The sequence below is a fragment of the Ornithorhynchus anatinus genome, chromosome 1 (genome assembly GCF_004115215.2).
Source record: "Ornithorhynchus anatinus isolate Pmale09 chromosome 1, mOrnAna1.pri.v4, whole genome shotgun sequence".
In the NCBI taxonomy this organism is placed as follows: Eukaryota; Metazoa; Chordata; class Mammalia; order Monotremata; family Ornithorhynchidae; genus Ornithorhynchus; species Ornithorhynchus anatinus.
In genome coordinates, this window is record NC_041728.1 from 170,781,545 (window position 1) to 170,800,505 (window position 18,961).

The 18,961-nt window shown below is 43.7% G+C and overlaps 1 protein-coding gene across 2 annotated transcripts in view; it reads left to right on the top strand.

Annotated features, from left to right (window-relative positions):
* TFCP2L1 (transcription factor CP2 like 1) overlaps window positions 1-18,961 on the top strand; it is a 61,750-nt gene that overhangs the window by 6,046 nt on the left and 36,743 nt on the right. The gene's annotated exons all lie outside the window — the stretch shown is intronic.

Here is an 18,961-nt window from a genome sequence, read left to right on the forward strand (position 1 = left end):
AGAGGCCAGGTCCTCTGTGTCCCAATCCCATGTTCTTTATCAACAGGGCACCCTGCAGAAAGTTTCTGGTGTAGTTGGTTGATTCACTGCTTGGCATTAAATCATTGGCTTCTCTGGGAAAAATGGAGACGTTGACTGTGGTCCATAATAGTGACTGTGGTATTTGTTAAGCATGTACTATGTGGCAAACATTGGTTTAGATGCAATATAATTAGACACAGTCCCTGTCCCACATGGGGCTCACAGTCTAAGTAGAAGGCAGAAGAGGTAGTTCTGTTGATTCGAGAAGCAGCATGACATAGTAGTTAGAGCACGGGCCTGGGAGTCAGAAGGTCATGGGTTCTGATCCTGACTCCCCCACTTGTCTCCTGGCTGATCTTGGGCAAGTCATTTCACTTCTCTGGGCCTCAGTTACCTCATCTGTAAATGGGAATTGAGAGTGAGTCCCATGGGGGACAGGGACTGAGTCTAACCTGATTTCCTTGTGTCCACCCAAGTGCTTAGTACAGTGCTTGGCACACAGAAAGTGCTAAACAAATACCATAATTATTATTATTCATTGTCATTGTTTCATAATTTATTAAACGTTCTCAGCATGTGAGGTTGGGGGAGGAGAACAAGAACAAGAGGCCTCTTTGCTGCCTCTAGGATCTTACAGTTTGATCCAAAGAATTCAAAAAATATTAAGATTCCATTTTATCAGGATGTGGTTTCTTTGAGAGGGAGGTGTGAAAACGTCTCTGGGCAGTCCTTCTCTTCAACAAACTTGTGAGGGGTGTGTGAGCTGAAAGTCTATGGGGCCTAGATACAGTTGTTGAAAGTTGGAACAGGGAAGATAACGCCACTATCCGGACATTTTAGCCATCCCCCCAAACCAGTCCGTGGTTATGCAAGAGGGAAGTGCCAGTGGTGCCTGTGGGAATTTTCCCACCATTTAAAAACTTTTCTGTGCAGTGGATTTTAAGCTTCTTGAGAGCAGGGATCATGTGTACTATTTTGCTCTGCACACAACAAGAATGCAATACAATTACTTCCATTTGATTGACTACTGCCCCACACCCCCAGCCTGGTGGGCGGTGGAATCTGTGATCAATTGCATATATGGAGCTGCTTACTAAGCACTTGGGGAGTACAGTATAAGAGAGTTGGTAGACACATTCTCTGTCCACAGCGAGCTTACAGTTTAGAGAGGGAGACAGACATAAATACAAGTAAATTATGGAGATGGACGTAAGTGCTGTGGGGTTAAGGGAGGAGATCCAAGTGCAAGAGGGTGTTGCAGAAGGGAGTACGATGACGGTTTATCAAACTGGGAACCCTGCTGGTGGTCTGAGCATTCTCCTGATCCCACGGCTCTGGGAGGCTGTGTGTCATATGTTTGCGGGGAAAGTTGGGGGCGAATGGCCTTAGGACCCCCTCACCTCCTTTCTCTCTCAAATACAAGATAGGGGACAGGGATCGTATCTACTCTCTCTGTTGTATTCTCCCAGGCATTTGGTACACTGCTCTGTCCCATGTGTACTTATGTAAGTATTCTTACTTATGGAAATATTTTTATACTCTACAATTCCTCCTATGGGCTTAGGAGTCAGAGGTTGTGGGTCCTAATTCCGCTCCGCTACTTATCAGCTGTGTGACTTTGGGCAAGTCACTTGACTTCTCTGTGCCTTTTACCTCATCTGTAAAATGTGGATTAAGACTATGAGCCCCACGTGGGACAACCTGATTACCTTGTATTTACCCCAGCGCCCAGATCTGTGCTTGGCACATAGTAAGCACTTAAAAAATACCGTCATTATTATTGTTTTCCCCCCACTGTAGATTGTAAGTTAATTGTGGGCGTGGATTGTAGTGTCTAAAACCCAGTTGTACAGTGATCTGGAGCCAGTAAGCTTTCCATAAATACCACTGATTGTTTGTGCATACAGTAGGTGTTCAGGAAAACTGTTGATTGAAGTTGAGACTTCCTTCTTTTAAATGACCCAGTAGTGCTGGATTGTTTACACTGTGGATTCTGTGTTGATCCTTTCAGCCATACACATACTCAGAGGTAAACTTCAAATACAAAGGTTGGCTAATATATATATTTTTATATATATGTATATTTTTATGGCATTTAAGCACGTGCTATGTGCCAGGCACTATTCTATGTGCTGGAGTAGATACAAGGTTGGGCACAGTCCCTGTCCCACTTAATTCCCATTTTACAGATGAGGTAACTGAGGTCTAGAGAAGTGAAGTATACAGCAGACAAGTAGCAGAACCGGGACTAGAACCAGATCCTCCTGACTCCCAGGCTTGAGCTCTACCATCTAGGCCGGGTTGCTTCTCTGGGCCACACTCCCTCTCTACTGTTGCCGAAAAATGCCAATATGACCTTTAAGCATTCTCTCTTTTCCTGACTTTCCCATCTCTCTAAGGTCAAGCTTTCTGCATTTTGAGTTTGTGTGAATTACTCTTCACCCCCTCAAGCTGTATGTAGCTTCCAAAATGAGATGGTCAAAAATGAGGCCTGTCCAAAATAGACTGGCCTGAAATGCCCAATAAGTGTCATTTTGAAGTCAAGCTGGGGGTAAATCAGTGTACAGATATTCCAATTATTAAAAGAAGCCAGCATGCAGAACTCTTTGGGTAAAGAAGTCCTGCTTCCTAAAGTTGTTTTTTTTGGGTATTCTTTTTTTAAAGCAAATTCTGCTTAGGGATCCCTGGAAGATAAGCGGCATAAATTACGTCAAGACTATTTATGATGCCATGTTCCTCCAGCTTTTGTGCTTTTTTATTGGCCATGAGGTTGTGAGATTGCTTGTAGCTTTCGTTCCAATTTCAGAACAAAGAAGTTATCTAGGCTAGAGGACTCATAAGTATGAATGTGGCTTTTAGGGTTTACTGTTGAAAGGCAGATCCGCAATCCTATTGGAGCTGACAGTCACCTCTTTAACCTGCTGTGCATTTTTTTGCTTCTCCATTGTTTATCAACAAACTCCGGAATTGCTGACTGAAAACAGACTTTTAATAACAGCTATTCTTCCCCCACCTCCCCATTGATCCTGTAGGCTTTAAGCAGTTGCAAAGTTTGTAGAACTTGTGGGTAGGAGGCGGGCGTGGGGATAACTCCTGTGGCTTGGCAGCCTTTCCTTGAGACTTTTTCACAGCATGCTCAAACTCTCCCAGTACTTTACATGCTCCTATTGAGTCCGATGAGTTACCAGGGGTCTTAGAGCATTCTTGTATCTTGAGCCTCATGTATTTCAGGGTCAATAGTTTATAAATCATCAAGTGATTCTGTCCTTAGATTTGTCCTTAGCTTTGTGCCAAATCTTGGCTGAAGCAACCTAAAAAACCATTTCACTAGAGGACACACCATTTCCCCATCAGTGAGGCCAAAAATGTAAGTCACCAGATCCAATCAGGCTTTGCTTAAAGTGGAAACTGTTGAAAAAAAAAAGCCCAGATATTGAAATTTCAGTTGTTCTAAGCCAAGGGAATGGCACAAGGACAAAACACCCATTGCCCTGGTAGATGAGAAGCAGCATGGCTTAGTGGAAAGAGCATGGATGTGGGAGTCAGAGGTTGTGCTCCACCACCACTCCACTACTTGTCAGCTGTGTGACTTCGGGCAGTCACTTTGCTTCTCTGTGCCTCAGTTTCCTCACCTGTACAATGGGGATTAAGACTATGAGCCCCATGTGGGACAATCTACCCCAGTGCTTAGGACAGTGCTTGGCACATAGAAAGCACTTAACAAACCACAATTATCATTTTTATTATTATTATTATTAGTGGCCATGTTTAAAATGTGTGTGTACTTCCAGATTCCTTGAATGGCCTGTGTCTTCTGGCCATTTACCCTGTTGTTTTGTGGGGGAGAGAAAATTTGGGCATGCCTCTTCTACCACCTCTGTTGTATTGTACTTTCCCAAGTGCTTAGTACAGGGTTCTGTACTCAAATAAGATTGATTTATTGCATCAAGTTCAGGTTTTAGTATAGGAAGCAATATAAAAAAAATCAATCTGAGCATGGCTCTTGCTGTCAAAATGATTCTAGATTTCTTTCAGATGTAGGGAAACATTTTATTCAGGAATTTTTTTTTTCTTGAGGGGATTTCAAAAATCTTTAATTTTCCTATTGGCTTGAGATCTTGCAGTTTTTCAACAATCTATCTTTTCTCCTCTGCTATACCCTTCCCCTAACTTCTCCCCTGAAAAATCCTGAACTTTGTCTCATCAACACATCCAGACTGTTCTCAACTTGTAGACTTTAAGCTCGTTGTGGGTAGTGAACACATCTACCAACTCTATTGTACTCTCCCAAGCTTCCATCATGTGTATTACTGTGTGCAGATCACTGTACTAAACACTTGGGAGAGTGCACTATAACATAGTGGTAGACACATTCACTGCCCACAGTGAGCTTACAGTCTAGACGGAGATGGATGTTAATATAAATAAATTACAGATCTGCATATAAGTGCTCTGGGGCTGAGTGAGGGATGAAAAAAGGGAGCATATCCAAGTGTAAGGGTGATGCAGAAGGAAGTGGGAGAAGAGGAAATGAGAGCTTAGTCAGAGAAGGCCTCTTGGAGGAGATATGTCCTCAATTAGTATGCCTGAAGAGCACGGGCTTGGGAGTCAGAGGACATTGGTTCTAATCCCAGCTCCGCCACTTATCTGCTGTGTGACCTTGGGCAAGTCACTAAACTTCTTTGTGCCGCAGTTACCTCATCCGTAAAATGGGGATGGAGACTGTGAGCCCCACTTGGGACAACCTTTATTGCCATTGCCATTGTTCTTGTCTGTCCGTCTCTCCCGATTAGACTGTAAGCCCGTCAAACGGCAGGGACTGTCTCTATCTGTTGCCGACTTGTTCATCCCAAGCGCTTAGTACAGTGCTCTGCACATAGTAAGCGCTCAATTAATACTATTGAATGAATGAATGAATGAACAACCTGATTACCTTGTATCTACCCCGGGGCTTAGAACAGTGCTTAAAACAGAGTAAGTGATTAACAAATACCATTATTATTATTATTATTACTATAAAGCTTTCCAGGTGGGGAGAGTAATTGTCAGTTATGAAGAGGGAGGGTGTTCTAGGCCAGCAGCAGGATATGGGCGAGAGGTCTGCTGAGGGATAGGAGAGACCGAGGTAGAGAGTAGGCTGTCATTAAGGGAGTGATGTGTGCAGTCTGGGTTGTAATAGAAAAGCAGGGAGGTAAGGTAGGAGGGAGCAAGGTGACTGAGTGCTTTGAAGCTGATGAATTGATTTGAGTTAGGGAAAGGTGCATCACCTTCTTGGCTCCAACAGCATTAAATAGCAATGTGGAATAAAGAACCTCAAGTTCTCTCAGTATGCAATGAGAGCAGAAGGCAACGGAGAGCAAGAAAGGGAAGAGACAGTGAGCTCTTGACTGTGGTGCGTTGGACAGTGCTCTGCATACAGAAGGCCTCCAATAAATATTGCTGAGATGGTTCTCCACCCCGGCCACCCCAGGGATCCATCAGTCAGTGATATTTATTGATCGCTTACTGTGTGCAGTGCTCTGTCCTGAGCGCTTGGGAGAATACAATAAAACAGTAGACACCATCCCTGCTCTCCAGAAGTTCACAATTTAAGGTTTCAGTGTTCTCCTTAGGGACCCAAGCATTCAGGTCTTGGTACCCAAAACTGTAGCAGTTTTTGCATGCCACCCTTTGGCTTGTGGTGGGTTTTTTTTTACTTGTTTTTTTGTTGGGTTTTTTTTTTTCAAATGGTATTTGTTAAGCACTTGCTCAGTGCCAGGTACTGTACTGGGGTAGATTTCAAGATGATCAGGTTGGACATTGTTGGACAAAAGTTAAGTGGTTAGCAGTTCTACCATTTAGGCTTTCAGAGGCAAAGAGCTGCATGAATTTAAGAAATACTCTCCAACTTTTTCTTAAAACGATTTCTCTCCTCACATTCCTGCAGATTTCTTTTTAGAAGCAAGTTGTGGATTTTTTTTTTTGCTGCTTTTCTCACTCTTTCCTCTCAACCCAATTACCTACCCCCAATTTTAATCCTAGTAACCAGCCTTGTAAGTTCTTACAAAAGAATAATTCAGCTCAGAAATGTTCCATAAATATTTGGTGAAATTTGCTTTGGGCCCTCTGGGGCCATTTTCTAATTTTCTCCCCCTCCAACCCCACCCTATGCCATCACCCTGTTCCCCATCTCAATATAATAATAATAATTGTAATATTTAAGTGCATACTATGTGCCAGGCACTGAACTAAGCACTGGTGTAGATGCAAGCAAACCGTGTTGGACACAGTCCCTGTCTGACGTGGGGCTCCCAGTCAATCCCCATTTTACAGACGAGGTAACTGAGGCACAGAGAAGTTAAGTGACTCACCCAAGGTCACACAGCAGACTCGTGGCAGAGCTGGGATTAGAACCCATGACCACCTGACCCCCAGGTCTGTGCTCTATTATGCAGAGAGTATACCAGTACTGCTTTCAGCAAAAACAGTTCAAGCTCCTCTGTGAGAGTCTAACAGAAAGAAAAAAAGAGAGGAGAGGCAGGGTGGATTAAATTTTGGTTAGCCCACCTCTTTTACCCCTACTGCCTGATTTTTACTCTGCTTTCCTTAGATCTTTGATGTTCTTGGTTCTTGAGCTTGGCTTTATTTTATGGTGGTTGGTATCTCAAAAGGTCAAGTCTAGATGATGAGCCCGCCATTGGGCAGAGATTGTCTCTATCTGTTGCCGAATTGTAGATTCCAAGCACTTAGTACAGTGGTCTGCACATAGTAAGCGCTCAATAAATACTATTGAATGAATGAATGCTTCTTACCACCTCATTTCTCTCTGTCCTTGAAGCATGCACTTCAAGACTCCCATCTTGGGGGGCTTGCACATGCACTTACAATCTCCCTCTCCCTCCCTCTCTCCCTTTCTTCTTCCCTACTGTGGTTGTTCCTATGGACTTGAAGAACTCCCGGGCCTCTGGAGACCTGTTGGAAGTTGAGGATTTGCCAAATCACAAATCCGACACATCCAGATGGCAACATCCTCCTTCCTGTGTCTGAGTCTGAAACTCCTCTGGCGTCGGGGTAGCCGACGGCAACACACTCAGCTTGCCCTTCCTTCCTTTCTCCCTCTGGCACTTGGCATGAAACTGGCAGCTCTGGCCACCAATTGTAGGGTGGAGCCAGGTTAGGGAAAGTGCAGCAGCAGGTTGATGCTGGCTTGGCACCCAAATGGAGGGGATAAAGAAGCTGTGTTAGCCAACTCTGGGCTAACAGTGGGATGGGGAGCAGAGGAGCTCTCAGCTGTCTCTCTAGACTGTAAGCTCGTTGTGGTCAGGAAATATCTGTTATATGGTTGTATTGTACCCTCCCAAGCATTGAGTACAGTCCTCTGCACACAGTAAGTGCTCAAATATGAATAGAGAAACAACTTGGTGCGGATAGAGCATGGGCTTGGAAGTCAGAAAGTCAGGGGGTCTAATCCCTGCTCCACAACTTGTCTGTGTGACCTTGGGCAAGTCACTGCACTTCTCTGGGCCCCAAATACCTCATCTATAAAATGGGGATTAAGATTGCGAAGAAGGGACTATATCCGTGGAAAGAGCACGGGCTTTGGAGTCAGAGGTCATGGGTTCAAATCCCAGCTCTGCCACTTGTCAGCTGTGTGACTGTGGGCAAGTCACGTAACTTCTCTGTGCCTCAGTTACCTCATCTGTAAAATGGGGATTAACCATGAGCCTCACGTGGGACAACCTGATTCCCCTGTGTCTACCCCAGCGCTTAGAACAGTGCTGTGCACATAGTAAGCGCTTAACAAATACCAACATTATTATCCAGCCTGATTAACTTGTATCTACCCCAGTGCTTAGAACACTGCTTTGCACGTAGTAAGTGCTTAACAAGTACCATAATTATTGTTATTGTGACTGACTGACTCTTTGGGAAGACCTGGCTGTGGTGCCAGGGCTGGTGGTAAAGTCAGTGGTATTTATTATTATTATTAGTAATAATCATGGTATTTTTTAAGCACTTACTATGTGCCAGGCATTGTACTAAGCACTGGGCAGGGGGAGATACAAGCAAACTCGGTTGGATACAATGCCTGTTCCATTTGGGACTCACAGCCTTAATCCCCATTTTCCGTATGAGGGAATTTAGGTTTAGAGGAGTGAGGTGACTTGCCCGTGGTCACAGAGCAGATAAGTGGCAGAGTCTGGATTAGAACCCAGGTCCTTCTGATTCCCAGGCCTTTGCTCTATCCACTAGAACACACTGCTTCTCTAATTGAGTGCTTACTGTTTGTGCAGCACTGTACTTGGGAGAGTAGCATATCACAGAGTTGGTAATGATGATGATGATGTTGGTATTTGTTAAGCGCTTACTATGTGCCGAGCACTGTTCTAAGCGCTGGGGTAGACACAGGGGAATCAGGATGGCCCACGTGGGGCTCACAGTCTTAATCCCCATTTTACAGATGAGGTAACTGAGGCACAGAGAAGTGAAGTGACTTGCCCACAGTCACACAGCTGACAAGTGGCAGAGCTGGGATTCAAACTCATGACCTCTGACTCAAAAGCCCGCGCTAGACACATTCCCTGCCCGCAACAGTTTAGAGGGGGAGACAGGCATTAATATAAATTATGGAAATGTACATAAGTGTTTGTGGGGTTGAAGGAGGGGTAAATTAAACGGGGCAAATCGAACCTCAAAGATCTCAGGGTAACTGACTGCAATGGATTGAGCTCTGGGAGAGTCACCTTTGGAATCAATTTATATTCTGATTTTTCTCTCAACACAGTTGAACATATTATTTGAAAGAAACGAGTGGGACCCTGGAGAGTTCAGATGGTTGAGATTCAGAATAAACAAAATGGAATTTGGCTAGCCTGTGGGACAGTTGTCCAGTTTTGAGTTCAGTTATCCAAGTCTGGTTGTGCTGGGGTTGGAGTTTTCCTTTAATTCAAGCAGATCTTGGTTCAGGTAACCGAACGTTTAGTAAGTAGTCATTGAGAAAATGACTTGTATGGAATAGTAGCCGAATTGTACTTTCCAAGCGTTTAGTACAGTGCTCTGCACACAGTAAGCGCTCAATAAATATGATTGAATGAATGAATTCAGCAGGCAGACGGCAGGCTTTCATTGGTATTTCTATAAAGGTAGGGCAACTCGGGACCCACGACAAATATAAGGACGCTGAGCATTCAACATTATCACTAACTTGCTATGACCCTGAGACAAGTAATTAAAAATGAGAGTGGTTTCATGCTGAGTCATTCTCTGCACAAGTTTTTTTGGTTGTTTTTTTTTTTTTTTTGGTCAGGAATGAATAATTACAATAACTGTACATTTAACTTTGCACCCAAGAGTTGTGAAAAGAAGTCTTTATAAATAGTGTTTTATGGACGTGCCCAACTCTGACCTGCTTCAGCTACTTTAAAAAGCCTGCCGTCCGTCTGCTGAATTCATTCATTCATTCAGCTACTTTAACTCTTTGCCTCACCCCATCCCTCCGAGATAGGTGGTGGCTTAGGAATTATGATTTCCATTTCACAGATGGGTAAGCCAAGGCCCGGTGGGTTTTCCCAAGGTTCCGCAGCTAGTGGGTGCTGAACGTTTAATTGGGTCGTGGGACCCAGGTGTCTTGCCTCCCTGAGCGGGAGAGGCGGGATTGGGTTCCACGTGGTGTAAAGATCTTCCAAATAGAGAGCCATTGATTTGACTTGGGCGTGAATTTTCCAAGAGAGTTGTGGCATCTTCACCTTCCAGATATTTAAAGAAATGAGAGTTGTGGAGGGAAGATTTGGCTTGGTCGGCTTTGGACTTTGTGACATCTGAGGTTCTGTGCAGCTCAAACTACCCAGTTGAAACTTCCTCCTGAATGCCTCATGTCATTTGGAAATGATCTTTAGGTGCATATGTGAGGTTGACCTCCAGGCAGACAAGGAGACGGCTTTCCCAGGGTGTGGTGAACCACCAGCCCAGGTTAAGAATAATTACAGCTGCATTTTGCTTTTTGCTTCGCCCAGCAGGACTTCTGTCCTTGTTCATTGTCTTTGCTGAAGTATTGGCTTTTTTTTAGGTGTTTAAGCACTACTAAATGACAAATGTGTTGCCCACTATCCTAAGAGCTGGGAAAGATACAAGTTAATCAGGTTGGATACGGCCCCTGTCCCACATGCGGCTCACAGGTGAGAAGGAGAACAGATATTGAATCCCCATTTTACAGTTGAGGAAACTGAGGCACAAACAAGTTAAGTGACTTGCCTGAGGACACATGGCAGGCGAGTGGCGGAGCCAGGATTAGAACCCAGGTCCTCTGACTCCCAGGCCCATTCTCTTTCTGCTATGCCATGCTGCTGGGGGTGTGTGGGGTTGGGGTGCTTGGAAGTAAGAAAAACTGGTCTCCTTTCAGGAGCTCCTTGTATGATCTTGGAGCTTCTGTAGAAAGCACTGTTTGATCGTTCTCTCTCTATCTCTTTCTCTTTTTCTCTTTCTTTTTTGTTCTTTCTCTAAACTTTTAGCTCCTTGTGGGAAGAATCTTTCTCTTTCTTTCTCTAGACTTTTAGCTCCTTGTGGGAAGGGATCGTTCCTACTATCTTTATTTTATCGTACTCTTTCAAGTGCTTACCACAGTGCTCTGCCCACAGTAAACACTTGATAAATACCACCGATTGATTGTCTCCATGTCTTTCCCATTACCTCCCTAACCAATTTTCTTATTCCTTCTGATGAAGTAGAGCTTTTCTACTTAGTTTATCAACTACTCAATAGTATTTACTGAGCACCTACTGTATGCAGAGGAATACTAAGTCTAAGTCCTTGAGAGAGAGAGCTAGACAGGCAGTCCCTGCCTGAGTTTATAACATCTGTCCCAACTAGATTCTCATAAGTTAGGATATTCTTCTTACATTCCTATATTCTTTGAAACATCCAATTGGAGGGGAGAAGTTTATTTATTATTATTATTATTATTCTGTTTGGGAATTGCTTACTATGTATCAAGCACTGTTCTAAGTGCTGGGATAATTAGAGCCCAATCAGGTTGGACACAGTCCTTGTCCTACATGGGCTCACAGCCTAAGTAGAAAGGAAAACAGACACTGAATCTCCATTTTTTATGGATGGAGATAAATTCTCTGTTTCTCATTAAATGACTTGCCCGAGGTCACATAGGAACTGGCAGAGCTGGGATTAGAACCCAGGTTCTTTGACTCTCAGACCCATGCTCTTTCCACTAGGCCACACTGTTCTTTATGTTATTATTTTAGCTTTCTTGAGCATGTCTTGATTTCTGAGCTACCACTGTTTATCAGAAAAGCAGAGGATTCTCTATACTTGACTGTTGTCAATTGGCTCTAGAATGAGTGACTTGTCAAAAACTGTTTTTTTTAAAATGAAATTTGAGTACTTACTATGTGCTAAACATTGGGGTAGATACAGGCTAATCAGGACGGACTCAGTCCATGTCCCACACAGGGCTCACGGTCTTAATCTCCGTTTAACAGATACAGTAACTGGAGACCCAATGAAGTCATTTGCCCAAGGTCACACAGCAGATCACACAGCTTGGGTAGGTACAAGCTAATCAGGTTGGACACGGTCCCTATCCTACACAGGGCTCCCAATCACAGATGAAGCAACTGAGGCATAGAGAAGTGAAACGACTTGCCCAAGGTCACACAGCAGACAAGTGGTAGAGCTGGAATTAGAGCCCGGGTCTCTCTGACACCCAGGCACGGGCTCTATCCACTAGACCGTTGACCTCTCAAGGTCCCTTTGTGTCCACTGCTTTTGTGAGAGTGGACTTGGATCAGTCTCTGGAGCCTGTAGAAATGAGGAAAATCTGACCATGTCTTATCTACCTCATTGGGAGTTGTTGTTTGCACTCAGAGGAGCCTCCTCTGCCTTTCTCTGCTACAGGGCACTTCCTGTCAAGAACTGATACCAGTTGTTCCCATTAAGGGAGCTTCGTTTGCTTAAGCTATTATTAGTGTTAATATAGTTTTACTGACATTTTTGTATTCATGTAGCGCTTTATCTCCAAGCTGCTTTAACCTAGAGATTCTCATAGGGGGTCGATAATAGGCTTGCATACTGTGGAGGAGGTTGAGGGGCAGGGAAGTAAAGTGACTTGAGACCCAGGGAAGTAGTTGAGGAATCCTTCGCAGAACCCAGGTGTCTGACTTCCATTCATTCATTCAGTCATATTTATTGGGTGCTTACTGTGTGCAGAGCACCATACTAAGCGCTTGGAAAGTACAATTTGGGAACAGCTAGAGACAATCCCTACCTCCCTATTGGGAGTTGTTGTTTGCACTCAGAGGAGCCTCCTCTGCCTTTCTCTGCTACAGGGCACTTCCTGTCAAGAACTGATACCAGTTGTTCCCATTAAGGGAGCTTCGTTTGCTTAAGCTATTATTAGTGTTAATATAGTTTTACTGACATTTTTGTATTCATGTAGCGCTTTATCTCCAAGCTGCTTTAACCTAGAGATTCTCATAGGGGGTCGATAATAGGCTTGCGTACTGTGGAGGAGGTTGAGGGGCAGGGAAGTAAAGTGACTTGAGACCCAGGGAAGTAGTTGAGGAATCCTTCGCAGAACCCAGGTGTCTGACTTCCATTCATTCATTCAGTCATATTTATTGGGCGCTTACTGTGTGCAGAGCACCATACTAAGCGCTTGGAAAGTACAATTTGGGAACAGCTAGAGACAATCCCTACCCAACAACGGGCTCACAGTCTAGAAGGGGGAGACAGACAAAACAAAACAAGTAGACAGGCAATTGCTTTTTTGCTTTACCCAGCAGATCGTGTTTCCTCTTAAATACTTATTATGTTGCTGTTTAGTAATGCAGCCTAATCCCACTTGGGTACAATGAATCTCTTATATTTGAAAAAAGGGCTGTGTCTTTGTGTGTCTCCTTCTCCAGTTTCCTTTTTATTATAAGTATTCCCTTGTGTAATTATATAAATACATCTTGAATGCCCTCAATAGGAGTCCAAAGGGGTGTGTGTGTGTGTGTGTGTGTGTGTGATGGTTTTTCTCTTTTGTTGTTGTTACTTGCAGGGGAAAGGGTGCAGACAGCCCTTGCTCATTAGACTGATCCGTTTTTTGTTTTTGTTTTTGTTTTTTTGGGGTGTGTGTGTGTTTTTTTTTTCCTTTCAATCTGGTTTGAATGAAATTCTTACCTACATTCTCAGAATATAATAAGGTGACCCTTTTCAGGGTCATTCCTATACTGATATAGTTGTTAAAGCAGAATTTTTAGGTTCTACCTAATGTAATCTGGGCAGCGGATGTATCTGTTGTACTCTCCCAAGTGCTTAGTACAGTGCTCTGCCCACGGTAAACGCTCAGTAAATATAATTTGACTGTTAAACCAAAGAGCAAGTGACTTTTCCATTGGAGCCATATTTTGAGAAGGCTTGGAGGTTTCCCATATGCGAAGTAGTACACATCTGAGAGAAGAGTTGTAAGCTCCTTGTAGGCAGGGAATATGTCTACCAACTCTGCTGTACTCTCCCAAGTGCTTAGTACAGTGCTCTGCACATAACGAGCACTCAGTAAATGCCATTGATTATAGTGAGGTAGGGAGATTTTATTTGGGTGTGGCTGAAGACAAAGATAATTTCATGAAAGTCACAGATTAAGGAAGGAGCTTCTGTCGTGACAGAGACAGGGTAGCCGAGGGCCTAGCTATCTTGCCTGGGCCTAATTGATGAATCAGTCAATGGTATTTGAGTGCTGATCTCATGCAGAGCACTGAACTAAGAGCTTGGGAGAGTACACTACGAAAGAGTTGGTGAAACCATTCCCTGTTTACAACTGTCTCTTACTTGTGTCGTACCTCAGTTTCCATGTCTTTAAAACAAAGGTGGGTGAGTCCCCCAGCAGGAGATGCCACTGGGGACAAGGTTGGGAGATAGATGCAGAGAGAGCAAGGAGTTGGCTTACTTTTTATGTTTCTCCCCAGTTTGGATGCTAGACCGTACCCATGGCTGAGTTAGAAACTCCCCTTGTTAAACGATTAGAGACCCTGGTTTGGACATTCTGTAACAATTGAGTTTTTTTTCTTTTTACCTTTTCCTATCCCGTGTACCAGAAATCCCGGTATGCTACCAGACCATAACCTACTGACCTTGAAATGAGCTTCAGTGTGTGACTCTTCTTTTTTCTATTCAGTTAACTGGCATCTTTTGGCCCCATTACATTTTCTTTTTAATTTGTCATCGTTATAAGGTTGTTGGCATCCAGTCCTTTTGTTCCACGGATAATGATAACCACAATTAAGTTTTATGTGGCATTAATTACCGGGGCCAATAAATGTTAGAAAGTAAACAACCTGTAAATCTCTTTTAAGCCAGACGAAATTGCCTCATGGTCCTGGAACACTGTGAACCTAGGTTAGTTGGCTGCTTTGTTTGTTTACTCCTGTGGGCTGAGCAGGATTGCCTGACTTGGTGCTTAGTGATGGTGGATCCTCCCCCTCTAGACTGTAAGCTCATTGTGGGCAAATAAAGTGTCTATTGTACTCTACTGAGCACTTAGTACAGTGTCTTGCACACAGTAAGTGGCTCAAATCTGATTGACTGAATGTCTCTGGAGGAAAGACGACATGGCATAGTGGATAGAGCATGGGCCTGGGAGTCCGAAGGTCATGGGTTCTAAACCTGGCTCTGCCACTTGTCTGGGTGTGACCTTGGGCTAGTCACTTTACTTCTGGGCCTCAGTTACCTCATCTGTAAAATGGGGATTGAGACTGTGAGCCCCACGTGGGACAGGGACCCGATTTGCTTGTCTCCACCCTAACATTTGGTGCAGCGCCCGGCGCATAGTAAGCACTCAACAAATACCACGGTTATTATTATCGTATCTGAAGCTTCAAGCTATATCCATCAGGGACCATTTTGTCTAAGGCCAACAATAAAAATTGTTGAGTTCGCGCTAACTAGGCTAAGCTCCGGGGTAGATCAGTCAAAGGCATTTACTTGTGGAGAGCATCATACTGAGTGCTTGGGAGTGTACAATACCTGTGAGCTGAGTAGGATTGCCTGACTTGGTGCTTAGTGATGGTAGACACGTTCCCAATCCACAACGAGCTCACAGTGTAGATAGTCCTGCCTCCTCACTTCTATCTGCATCTGACTTCCCCTGAGTTTTCTGTCCTTTGCCGTGTGGGGCAAAGGAGTGCGATTGGGAGAGCCACCCCAGGATGCATGTCTTAAGAGTGATTTAAGTGCAAAACTGTGAAGGTCCCAAAGAGAATAATTTCCATTCCTAGGAGAACAGAAATAACTGAAAACAGGCCCTTTCTGTCAGTAACCCTAGGTTTTTTACCCAGAATGAGGGAGTTGCTAGATATGTAATAATGGTAATAATATTAGTGGTACTTGTTAAGCAGTTACTATGCTATGCCTTGAGGTAGTTACAGGATGATCCTTTCGGACACACCTCTTTTCCACAGAGCTCACTGTCTCTCACAGAGAGAATCTAATCCCCATTTTACAGATGAGGAAACCGAGGCACCAACTGGTTAACTGACTAGAAGTTCCTAAAAACACTGAGCACGGGTCAAAAGCTGCCTCAATCTGGTTTGCATTTCAAATCTTAGGTTAAAAGCAGCCTCTGGACTGTTTTAGGTGTGATCTACCATGCTTTTTCCCCCCTTGAATAAAGCCCTCTTCCACCTTCATGGCTTTTTTTGGTGTGTGGAGAGTATTTGTGGAGCACTTTGAAGTGTGCTTGTGCTGGCTCTTAATCTCTTCCTGGCACTCTGGGGCCACTCGGTAGTGGCTGATGGTGGTGGAGAGGTCTGCTCTGTGTCCTTCTCAAGAAGGTGATTTGACATCTGTGAAACAGGGAGGAAGATGCTTAAATGTGGTGCCAGCTGTGAGTCAGATAGCAAAATCTGTTGTGACTCCACCAATACCTTCCTCTTTGAGGTGTGGGAAAAAGTCTTTAACAGCGTCATTGGGAGCTCACTAATTCCTGAAACTTGATGGGAGCTTACTTAAGAGATTGGAAGCCCTATTTTGATTGCACAGGTGTCTGAATTTAAAAAAAAACAACTCAAACAAAACCCAAACATTAAAATTCTAACTTCAGGATTTAGTAACTCAATATTGCCATTAATAGCATTTAATCTTTTTGAAAATGAAACTTTTTCATATTTTTACCATCTTCATATTATACTATTAATTATGGTATTTAAGAACTTATTACGTGCTGGGGTAAATGCAATTCAGTCAGATCAGATACAGTTCCTGTCTCACAGAGGGCTCACATTCTAAGGGGGAGGGAGAACAGGTATTGATGAGGTAGCAGCACATAGAAGTTAAGTGACTTGCATGAGGTCACGCAGCAGGCAAGTGGTAGAGCTGGAATTAGAGCCCAGGTCTCCTGACTCTGCCCTGTGCTTATAAATATTTTTAGGAAGGGACTGGGTCTTGCTTCTGTTGTATGAGAAGCAGTGAAGCCTCGTGGAAAGAGAACAGACCTGGGAGTCGGAGGACCTGGGTGCTAATACTGGCTCTACCACTTACCTGCTGTGTGACCTTGGGCAAGTGACTTACCTTCTCTGTGTCTCAGTTCCCTCATCTGCACAATGGAGATTCGGAACCTGTCCTTCATCCTACTTGGATTGTGAGCCCTGTGTGGGCCCTCATCTTGTATCTAAAACAGTGTTTGACTTATAGTAAGTGTATAGCAAATACCACTGTTATCGTGATCATTATTATTACTTTTCCAAGCAGTAGTATAATGTTTAGCACTCTGCAGATGCTTTGATGGATTGGTTGGTTGGTCATCTCTCCCCGGCTTGTTTCCCCCTGACCCTGGCATAGACTCTTCCAAGTCAGGGGTTAATTCTGAGATGGGGCCTACACTAATCTAGTAACGTCTCCAAAACTGAAAATCTCTCAGCGGCAGCCGGGTACACAAAGATTTGCTGTGTGGGAAGCTCAAACTGGGAAACCAGAAGCCAGTAGGGGAGTGGAAGCGTTTTAAAGACACGGTAGAACAAAACGTTAGACAATGTTGCAGCCCATCTGAAAACTGGGAGCCCATTGGTGAGGCTAGATCAGCATGGCATGCTGCCATCAATAAAGGAGTGGTTCCTTTGGAGCAAAAGCTGTGTGTGAAAAGCGATGGAAGCAAAAGAGAAAACAGCTTGAGATGTGACAAACGTTAAGTATAACTACACAACAACGGACAACCTTTTTGTGTCTCCATTGTGGCTGGAAGTTCCCACAGCAGGTATCCTACCTACCAACTCCAGTGTACTGGACTCTCACAAGTGCTTAGTATGGAGCTCTGCACACAATGCTCAGTGGGGGCAACTAGATTACCTTGTGTCTACCCCACTGCTTAGAATAGTGCTTGGCACATAGTAAGCACTTAAAAATACCATCATTATTATTAATAAAGACTAATGATTAAGAGTTTTCTAAACTAGGTGGATCTATAACCTTTCTTACGAGAGATATTTGAGCAAGTCCTCATCCTAGCCACTCACTTGCCCTCCCTGAGGAGCAACCATTGCCCGGACCATTTTACAGTCCTATTCTTCCTGGGGGTATGGGAATGGATTAGGAGTCTTTCCAGAATCTTTCCAGTGCCGGGATTCCATGGTAAAGGAGTGTATTAGTGCTATTTCATTAACACCCCCAGTGGAATGTGTGGGTAAAGAGCAATGTGTTTAAGATCTTGAGGATACCGAGGAAAATATCTTGGTAGAAGTGAGGCTGAATATCAGACTATGAGGAAGTGTAACTAAATGAAATCAAAGGGCACAAGGAAACAAGATTAGATGAAGGTCACAGAAGTGTTTTTTGGGTTTTTTTTCCTTAATGGTTCTTGTTAAGCACTTACGTTGTGCCAGGTACGGTACCAAACACTGGGGCAGGTACAAGATAATCAGGTTGGGCACAGTTCTTGGCCCTAATGGAGTACACAATTTAAGAGGGAGTAGGATTATATATGCTATAAAAAATTCGATCTTTTCCATTGGAACTATTCTCAATCAAGGACCCTGAAGTTCTCAGCCTTTGTGGGTTTGGAATATAAAGTAATATTTAGTATCTTTTTTTTAAAAAGTATGAAAGAATCTCCATTCTTTCATTATTTCCTCTCCATTAATCTCCATTCTTATTAGGCTTTGACTAGCGAGTGCAACCCTCTTTGGATTGAATAGGCATGCAACCTCCAGAGTTGGCCAGCAAGTATATAATGAGGCCTCAAAGGGTGACCAACCCAATCTGGCTAGTTTAGGCTTGGTTAAAAAGTTTAAATCTCTATCCTCGAGGTATTTGTAACCTAATAAGGGAGATAAGAGGTGGGTGTGCCATCCGCATAAATATGCACATATGATTATTGGAATTTAAGAGGGGGTTAAGCAGTAGGATTGGACTACGAATTGTGCTGATTGGTGAATGGGTGGGGCTAATATGGGAATGATTCCTAGCAGTGGTGGCCTCCCAGCTGTGATTTAACAGTCTAATGGGAAGGAGGCTGTTCTGAACTTGTAGGATCCCTCAGAATCTGGAGTTGAAAGTGGGAGGGAGGTCGATCCTCAAAATCTCAGGTAAGTTAATTTTTTTTTTTCCCCTGGGGACCTGAGGCTCCTCAACATACACAAAGATAAGTGATATAATTCACTAAAACTGTAAGATCCTTGAAGGCAGGGATTGTGACTACCAACCTTATTGTATTCTCCTAAGCTTTTAGTACATTGCTGTGCACTCAACTGCCGTTAATTGATGATGGAATCTCCTATCCTAAATGATGGGGGAGCTTCAGTCCAGTCCTGAAGGCTTTGGTACCAAGATCCTGTCCTTCACTCACTTCTGTCAACCCACTATTAAATTTGTCACCAAAGTCTGTCAGTCCTACCTTCACGACATCACTAAAATCTGCCCTTTCTCTATGCAAACTGCTACTACTTTGATCCAAACACTTATCATAATCCACCTTGTC